General features: G+C 37.6%; 1 protein-coding gene across 2 annotated transcripts in view; it reads right to left on the reverse strand.

The window, feature by feature from the left end:
- FMR1 (fragile X mental retardation 1) overlaps positions 1 to 10,011 on the reverse strand; it is a 37,843-nt gene extending 27,832 nt beyond the window's left edge. For both annotated transcript variants that reach the window (XM_021709679.1, XM_008052337.1), the window contains exons 1-2: positions 9,998 to 10,011; positions 954 to 1,006 (exon numbers count right to left, since the gene is read on the reverse strand). The gene's annotated coding sequence lies outside the window, so the exon portion shown is untranslated. The remainder of the gene's footprint in view (positions 1 to 953; positions 1,007 to 9,997) is intronic.
- Positions 10,012 to 10,017: the final 6 nt, after the last annotated feature.

Consider the following 10,017-nt stretch of genomic DNA (forward strand, 5'->3'; position numbering starts at 1 on the left):
TTCGAGACCCACCTGGGCAGTGAGACCTCATCTCTACAATAAATCAAACAATCAGCCGGGCGTGGTAGCGCATGCCTGTAATTCCGGCTCCTTGGAAGGCTGAGGAGGAAGGATCGCAGGAGCCCAGCAGGTCGAGGCTGCGGTGGCCGGGAGCGGCCACTGCACTCCAGTCTGGGAGACAGAGTGAGACTCCAACTCAAAACAAAACAAAACAAAACAAAAAAATCCTGTATTTTTTAGCTATGGCTTACCCCGCATCACTCCCCTTCCCCACCAGAAATAAGCAGTCATTAATCTACTGTCTTTCTCTAGAGATCTGCAGACTGCTTTGATACACCATTAATTATCTTGGTACATAAAAGCCAAAACATTATAAGTGTCGATCATTCATCAGAGTTCAGTAAAATCCTAAGACCATGGGTATTTACATTTAAATTAATTAAAATGAAATAAAGTTAAAATCAGTCTCCCATTCACTCTTGCCACATTTCAAGTGCTCAACAGCCTTATAAGGCTTAGTGGCTACTGTAGTAGACAGCACTAATTCCCTTCATTTTCATCTTCTTAAAAGTTACTTTGGATGCTACATGCAGGGTGTGAAAAAAAATTTTTAACACAAGAAAATAAATAACAAACCCCCCAAATTACAAATATTTCTATGTAAGTTCTCAGTTGCTAATACAAAAGAATCTCTGGTTTCTTTCTTCACATTCAAGGGGACTGAGGTGTAAGAATCAATATTATACAATGAGGGATCTCTAGGTCATTAGCAGGAACAGTCATTCCATTGGTTTAATACTGAGTTGTTCAGAAACTTCTTGGTAACATGAAGGTCCATTCCTGAAAAACACTCAAACTAGACTTGATTTAAGAAAAAAAAAAAAAAGAGTAAAAAGAATTAGCATAAAATATTTAAAAACCTAAACATTAAAATTATGTTTCAAGACACTTACTTGTTTTCAAATGCAACTGTTATTGAATCTTCGTGAACATCCTTAACAAATGCCTGTAAGAAATACAATACCTAAATTAATATTCAAGCTTAAAGTTTATTTTGGTTTTTAGTTAAATTTTACAGTGATTCCAAACATTTTGTTTTTAAGAATAAAATAAACTTCAAATGAAAGTTTTTGAGGCTCATTCACTCATTAGTCAAATCTACATTATGTGCTAGGCCCTAGAGATACAGATAGTTCAAAAAAATGCTCCAGAGTTCAGCATCTCAGGAGAGAGACAAGGATACTGAAAATTACAACGTAGTAGTAAGGCAAAGCTGGACTACACTCTAGGCTAGAATTACTGAAAATTAGAAAAATTGTTCCAGAGTCATATGTCATCTAGTATAGATCTGTTATAAACTATCTTCTCCTTAGTAACACTTTAGGAGAATATAATACTAGATGATTAAATATAACCTAAGGTCTATGTGTACACAAGTATACCAAATTTTCTTTAACAACCGTACGCTGCAAACACCACTAAAAAGTCTAATTACTGGAGTTTAATTAAATTCTCAATCTCTCAGGCACTTGGAGAAAAAAATAATATAAGAGTTTTAGATCTTCTAAATTTGATGACACAATTGCTAGTAATACAGACAGACAGAACAAAATAGCTAACTAATTACCTAGACTTCTTTAATCAGTATGCAGTCCATAATTCTCTAAAATGAAATTAGTATGTACAGAAAAGGAGGGTTTTGGGTTTTTTTTTTTTTTGACAATTAGAGTAGGAAAAAGCATAAAGAAACCCAAGGGAGACAGGTATGATGGCTCATGCCTATAAAGTACCTTGGGAGGCGGAGGGGGAGGCGAGAGGATTGCCAGAGCCCACAGGTCCGAGACCAGCCTGGGCAATATGCCGAGGACTCATTACTACAACAAATCAAAAAATTAGCTGAGTGTGGTGGCACAGGCCTGTAGTTCCAGCTACTTGGAAGACTGGGGCAGAAATATCACCTGAGCCCAGCAGGTCGAAGCTGCGTTGGCCGTGAGCATGCCACTGCACTCTAGCCTGGGTGACAGAGTGAGACTCCAATTAAAAAAAAAAATAAACCCAAGGGGCTTTATACCTTGATTCATTTTTAAAGGGCTTGGAGAGAGAAGAGATTTAAACTTCTTACTCAGATTTGTTTTCTATGTGTTTCTCTCTTTCAGTGGTTTCTCCCTGTCTGCAGAACCATGGCCAAACTCCTTCTCTGGCTGTAAAAGGCTCTTCACGACCTTTCCCTCCCAGCTCTTAACTTTCCAAGCTTCATCCTCCATATCCTTATAGTTTGTGATCCAGCAATGCTAAACTACTTCTGCCACACTCTGCAGTCTTGGACCTCTCCATTCCTTCTTCTCTATTGTTCTTCCCCTCTTTTTACTATCTCCAATTGGTCTTTTAGGTTGCAGTTCAAATGGGAAGAATCCAGAAGACTAGGTTAAATTCTTGCCCTCTGCATTCTCATAGCATCCTATGCTTATCCCTACTATAAACTTACCCCACTCTATTATTATAGCCCATTTTCTCACTAACAGTAAGCTTCCTAATGGTGGTATCAGGTTGTATTTTATTCACAGTTCTATTTCAGAGTGTCTAGCATGAATTCAATGAGTAGTTATTAAATGGATCATTGCCTAAGATGTTCCTATTCCAGCCTTGGGGAAAAAGTATCTGTGTGGGTGATGGCGGTAGGTTGATAAGGAAAGACAGACTGGAGAAGGTGAGGTTCCTATAGAACCTTAAAGGATGAGGAAGAATCATCCAAACAAAATTCCACTAGGCCTAAGGGGAAACTTTCAGGCATAAAAGCTTAGACATTGAGCAACAGCTTGGGGTGTGATAGAAATAAATTCTTTCTCAACAACAACAAAAAAACAAGACAATTCAATAGGGAAAGAATGGCATTTTCAACAAATGGAGCTGGGACAACTGAATATTCACATGCAAAGAATAAATTTTGACCTTTACCTCAGGCCATATACTAGAATGAACTAAAAAGCATCAAAGACCTAAATGTATGAGTTAAAACTGTTAGGAGAAAACATAGTAATGAATCCTCATGACCTTGAATATCCAACTGAATATTAGGAAGATGACTAGTTCAGATTAAGACCGTTCTTTAACTTCTGTGTCCTCAGTAACTGGCACAATTTCTGGTATAGTGTGGGTGCCCAAAAAATATTTTCAAAAGACAAATAATTAAATGCAAATGTCTTGGTAAATAAATGTCTTCAAAGGCCTGATATAAAAGATCTGTTTTAAAAAATGAAGCTTCCCAAAATAACAAATTAAAGCATATGCAGTCAAGCATTAGCTGCTCTTAAGAAAAACTATGGAAGCTGAGACAGGACCCTGGAAAACACTGATACGGAAGCAACTAAAACAGAGCTACCAAATTTCGGCAATAATGCTTAAATGAATAAAAGTAAAGTCATGCAAAAAGAAAGTGTCTTTGTAAGATCAAGGCGGACTACAATGGCATCGTGTTCTGCTATAGCCACGGTGGGTGAATTACTATCAAGTTAAGCCTGAGTATATATCCTTATAGTGTTGGTTTAAAGGGAGACAAATTCACATTTTCTTCCTATCATTTTGATTATGCTAATTATTATTCAGCTATACTTAACTTATCAGCATTTTCTACTGCTTATTTTGAGGACTCTAGTTTAATACTGATCATGATGTCTCAGAATATACCAGATTTAATAAGGGTGCATGGCTCAGCGCTCTAAAGGGTTGTTTGCCTCCCTATTACTTCAGCAACAGAGTGGCTTGATTTTGAGTTAAAATTGCAAGCATTGGTCACTCTTAGGCTCTTAGTTTTATAAACTAAGTCATGAAAATTATAGAGAATGGGAAGGAGAACTTTTCCAGCCTCAATTTCCCCCTTATCTTTATATAATGGCTAATAACAAATCAACAACCTGCTTTTGGGGAGTGGTATTAGATCACTATCTAAAATCAAGACCTCTGTTAGGAGGTGACTGAAGAAGGGTCACTGCTTCTGTCTTCATCCTTGTTGAAATTTTTGTAATTAACATTAGTTCCTTTATATTATATGCTAAAAATTTTAATTCCTTCTACCCTTGTTACAGCTGGGTGAAAAAGTGTTCTCAGTAAATCAAGTGTCTTTCCAATACTACCGCCCTTGTCTAAAACTGCCATCTACTATGGTAGCCACTGATCACGTGTGGGTATTTACATTTAAATTAATTAAAATGAAATAAAGTTAAAATCAGTCTCCCATTCACTCTTGCCACATTTCAAGTGCTCAACAGCCTTATAAGGCTTAGTGGCTACTGTAGTAGACAGCACTAATTCGAAACATTTACAAATGTTAGAGATTGTTTTCAGACCCATCATAAAAGCACTCTATGTCAGCTTTAGCTACACTGCTGTACTTTTTATTTTCTATTTACCAGAAGTTATTGTCCAGTTTAGTTATAATTATTCACCACATTTTCCTATTTTCTAAAATTAAACATTCCTTCAAAGGTGGAAGATCTGCAAGTGTTGTGACTATTCAGAAAAAGGAAAAAAAAAAAAAGCTTTTGCAGGTTCTGACTGCAATTCCGGATGTAGCGTCAGAAATGGTTTGAGTAATCATCATAGCCTAACCGTGTCACTGTCTTTGAGTTAATGAAATTTATCTGTATACAGATATTTCCATGAGTGTTTCAAAATTAGTCATTTTTAGTCACCATTTGCATATAAGTGAATACAGAAGGCATGTAACACTTTCTGGCTGCTGCTTTAATAAATGGAATAAAAGAAACTCATAGGTTGCCCTCTACCGGCACTCGCACTAAAAATAAGTATCGTGAGTTTTAAGGTCTTTTACTAAGGCTTCATTCCAACAAGGGTTCCATCTTCCTGCTTCTCATCATACTTATTCCAACACTCTCCATTTGGCCCTACCCTGCCCTGACCTTTTCCTCCCTAACCCTTCCCCTTCACACTCATATCCTCCTTCTCTGGCCATCTCCAGAGCACTATCACCCCATCTATCACTGACTTGGAAGACTACATTTTGTTGTGATCCCTACCTATCAAGCAAAATTGGTGTTTGTGGAGAAGATAGGTTAAGGAGATTCCTGAGAGGCTTCCAAAGGAATCTGAATGAATATGCACAAAGGAAACTACAATACACTGGATGAAAGCTGGTTCTACTGGAGTCAGTGAACTTAGTAGTTAAGAGTACTGCTGTGAATCAGACCTAGGTTCAAAATCTCGGCTCTATCATGTAATAGCTATGGGACTCTCCAAGAAGCGACCTCTGGACCTCAGATTCCTTGTAATAAGGAACTGGACCAGCCTCTTACAACCATTACTTTGTATTAAGTAATTAGATTACACACATAGGTGGTAATAAACATAGGAGAGATAGAGGGGGGCATATTTTATAAGATTCAGAACCATAAATGCTCTTGTATTGGGACAATCTACATCCCTACAAAAGTATACTTTTAAAACTGCTTTAAAAATTGGGACAGCAAAGGAAAATGATGTTTCACCAAGATACTAAATACTAAAGGTTATTGACTCTGGGAAGAAAAAAAGATGTGATGAAAATCTTTGGGGTTTGATAAAATCCAATGCAAACCCAAGGTATCATACATAAAGCAAGTTATCACTTCGCCACCCCTTTGTATGTGGGCAATAACAACATAAAAAAACAATAAATAGCAGAGACAATAAACCTCATCAACAGTCCTTCCACCCATAGTGCGTGTCCAGGAATATGCAACTTCAACTTCATACAGGCATTTACCACAAATTGTTAAAAAAAAAATTCTCTCTGGTTCACTCTGATCAAAAGATGACACAGACATTAGTTATTAATTTTCCTTCTGTATATGTACTGGAATACTTGAGCACGCAATGTAACAAAACCAAGTTTCCGAGCAGTATCAAAGATTTCTAACTTTATCTTTCCTTACTAGCCATTCTTAAGAATTACAGTGTAATATGTCAAGGTGCAAGAGTTTAAAAAGGAAGCTGATACATAAACTGAATATTTCATGGCCTCTTTGTATCAACAGTAAAAAATGGAAACATAACCTTGCAACTGTAGTTAGAGGGGGCTAAGGCAGTGTTATTGTAACAAATGCAATCAAAGATCACAATGAAATGGAAAAATGGGCAGAAAATCAAATTCAATGAAATTCTTCAAGATAAATTTTATCATTTCAGGAAGTCACATGCCAGATTTCCAATCTCAGACCTGACCCTTAATAGCTGTAACACTTAGTAGTAATTCACTTACCTAATCCTTCTGTACATTCACATTCTCATCTAACAAATAGAAATAACAGTACCTCAAATTCGTTGGGGAGGTTTAAATAAATTAACAGAGGTAAAGCACCTAGAACAGTGCCCAGCACCTAGCGAGCACTCAGCACCTGTTAGCTATTAGCATAACCACTACCCTAATTATCTCAGGAAGCACATTCCTACAGTGGGCAGGAATCAGAAAGCCAAGTAATATATCACTGAATTTTGCATTTAATTAATAATTTGGGGGTTACCAGAATACTTGAGTAAGGTCTTAGAAATTTCATAGTTCCAAAGGCGAAAATTAAAGTACCCACAAAGATCCTAGACACTAAAAAAAAAGGGCATTTAGAACTCTAGAAAGAAAAAAATGTGGTTGATCTAAATAATTCTCTTCCTCAAAGCACAGAATAACACCTTTATGCAAAGTTAGCTTGAGAGACTTCAGAGAAAACATGAATGCAAGTTTATCTACATTTTATGCAAGTTTATCTATAAATGTATAAACCTTGCGCAAGTTTATTTGTATTAAAGCAGGTATTTCTAGCAGGATGTGTAGCTAAAATGATATGTTAGGCCACTAATGTCTTCATTTAAAACATTTTCTCTAAATTGTGCATTTTATCATATTTAGTTGCTAGTTGCCATAATAATACTCATCAAATGAAAGTCTGTCCTCAGATAACAAACTTAAGATGTAAGATATTTTAAAGTATAATGTAACAATAAAATTGCAATCTTGCATTATTACATCATATTACAATAATGAATCAGGCATCACCCACTGTATTTTCAGAAAACAAAAAGGTTTTGTATCTATGATTCCAACATATGAATTACCAGTTTTTACTAATTTCCATACTAGTACACAAAACCTACAAATCTTAGGATATATTAGTGCATTTATATTGGAATGATATGCATTCTACGTGTAAAATGGAGTTAATTCATTACCATTCCCAACACATCAAAACTACTAGTCCAAAGAAAACATTATTTGAGGCAGATGCCCCTAGAACAAAGAGTTTATTTCAACATTACTCATTTAGTGAATGCTTTGTAAGGATTTTATGAGGTATAAGTCAGTGTCTTCATGCCTTAAATAATATACCCTTAGGGCTCTGTAAGTGGTATGCATATACGACCAACTTTTTTTAAGTCAAAGAAATACCTAAGCACAACAGTAATGGCTCTGGTGATTACTAAATCCAACTTTTTAAAGGAGAAACACCAGAAGAAAAAAAAAAAAAACATAAAACACAGCTGGTACAATCTTAAGGTTTAGGTTTCACGGTTCTGTTAATTTTAAATCCTGAGCTTGAGCATTCTTTTTTTTTTTTTTTTTTTTTAAAGAAAAAGAGCCAAACATCTCCCAGCATATACTCTATCCATTTTATATTGCAAACTTGGACAATATGCTTAGAAGATGGAGAACTGTCCTTGGGAATATGGTGTTAGGAAAATCAAAGTCTGAATTCAATCATACTAAAGTTGATTTGTTTAGTTTTTAAAGTCTTTCTATTAATTTCTTTTTCCATAAATTTAACTTATCCATAGTAGTTCATTTTTCATTGGTCTTTATTTCCCATCTTTCCTGTCTATCCCATAGGACAAACAACTCAGTTTACTTTTGCTTTACTTTTATAACTCACAGCAATATGGTAACTCACAAAAATTTCAACCTTTTTCAATGTAAAAATTATTTTTATATCAACAGAGACTATGAGATTTTTTTTAGAAATCAACTTTAATAAACACTTACTTCTCCATGTACAGCTCTTCAAGTATTACATTTCCCATCACGGAACTAAGGAATAACCTATTCTTTTTTATGCACCTTCAATGTAAGTAATTTTGTTAAAAAGCAAAACCAAAAAATGGAAGATTAATAGCAAAAACAGAGAGCATTTCTTATATTCCAGTCAATTTGCTAGCAAAATCGCTGGAGCAAATCATAGGTTGCTGAAAGATAACAATAAGTCCTTCAAGACCAGGATGTGCTACTTGCCCTCTGTGGCAAGCAAACTTCAGTGGCATCCAGAAGCTGATAAAACAGATACATTAGAATTCTGCCTAACCACTAGCCCCTACTCATATACTGTATCGATAAAGTAGGGCCACAAATCTCGTGACCAAAACTATTAGCCTAGGACCCAGAATGATTAGACACAAACTAATCAGTAGAAATTATGGATCAATGAAATAAATACAACTAAAACTTTGACTGCAGAGTTGAACTGAAACAATTTTATCTTGGTGAGACTGTTAAGAACATATATATAAATGTTTGCCTGTTTCACAGCAAAAGGTTTTCACCTTTGTGCTAAAAGTATGAGTTTACACACTACTCGTTTAGGAAACATATTGGTGTCCAAAAGTCTCCATAAAATTGGTAAACACATAACACACTAAGTCAATTCTTTATTTTAGCCAAACCCGTCTCATTTGAAACGTTCAAGTAATCCTATAATAAATTTAAGAATTGTGTTGGACAATACTTCCTTCCACGTGCACCTTCTATTGCCAAAATAGTGGAGTAAGGTGGGATACAGAAGCTACAGACATTCAAGAGGAAACAAGAATTTATAGATTACTAGATCTACAGTAAGTGCCAACAAACGCACTACTGCTACATCAAAAAAAAAAAAAAGATTTTTAATCTTCCCTTTGAAAATGAAAACTATTCATTGATCTGCAATGGTGTAACTTCTAAAATGATTAGTAAACCCATGATGCCTATTTACAGCCTCAACAATTCAGTCCACTGCAACACTACAAATTCAAAAGGAATACGGTCAAGTTCTTAAGAGCACAAAACAAAGATTCCCAAATAGTCAATTTTAGAAATTCCCTAGTAATAACATACTCTGTTAATTTCCCGGAGTTTTGTGGCATATCTTCAGGTCTTTGAAGAATTAAACACAAAAAAATGCTTAAGTAGCAGAGTCACTAATGTTTTTAGCCGCTGAAGCATCGGCATTCCTGGATTTACCCTCAATTTAAGAAGGGAGGGGGCCCGCAAATAGCAGTATGACCAACTTCTTGAATGCATAGCTCAGATGTGCTAGGGTCTTCCAGAAACTTTTGGGTCTAAAATCTCCTCTGAAATCCACAAAGAGAAGCACTAAAAATCAGTTGCCATTGTGATTTGGTGCCGACTCCGGCTTCCTACTACTCTTCCTCCACACCCCTCTCCCAGAACAGCGGAGCTCTCCGAAGTCCCAACGCTGGCCCGGAAAAGAGAAGCCAGAGACCTTAAGCCCTCTTGGCGCTGCAGGAGGCGGCCTGGCTGAAGCGTCCCCCGCTCCTCTCCAACTACCCACACGTCAGGCCTGGATCCCACTGGGAGAGGATATTTAGGAAAGGAGGAACAAGCAGCCGCCGTCACTTAGCGCCGATCCCGGCCCTTCCCGCCGGGATCTCGTACCTGGCGCCGGCCCTCGCCCATCCCCAGCTCTCCCCGCCGGGGCTTGGCCCCGAAAGGGCACCCTCGTCTCCCCGCTCGTCCCCATTCCGATAGGCGCCGGGGCCTCTCGTCGGGGACGGAGCGGGACTCGAGGGGCTTCCTACAGGCCCCAAGTCCAGTCCTTCCCTCCCAAACAACATCCCGCTGAGCGCGCCCCGGCACCCGGGCGCGGCGCTTGGCAAGAGGGCCCCGGGCCTGCCTCCCGCCGACACCGAGAAGAAAAGGGAGGGAAGGGAGGGCGAAGATGGGGCCTGCCCTGGAGCCAAGTACCTTGTAGAAAGCGCCATTGG

The sequence above is a fragment of the Carlito syrichta genome, unplaced genomic scaffold (assembly GCF_000164805.1).
Source record: "Carlito syrichta isolate Samal-C Ts95f unplaced genomic scaffold, Tarsius_syrichta-2.0.1 Scaffold273273, whole genome shotgun sequence".
In the NCBI taxonomy this organism is placed as follows: Eukaryota; Metazoa; Chordata; class Mammalia; order Primates; family Tarsiidae; genus Carlito; species Carlito syrichta.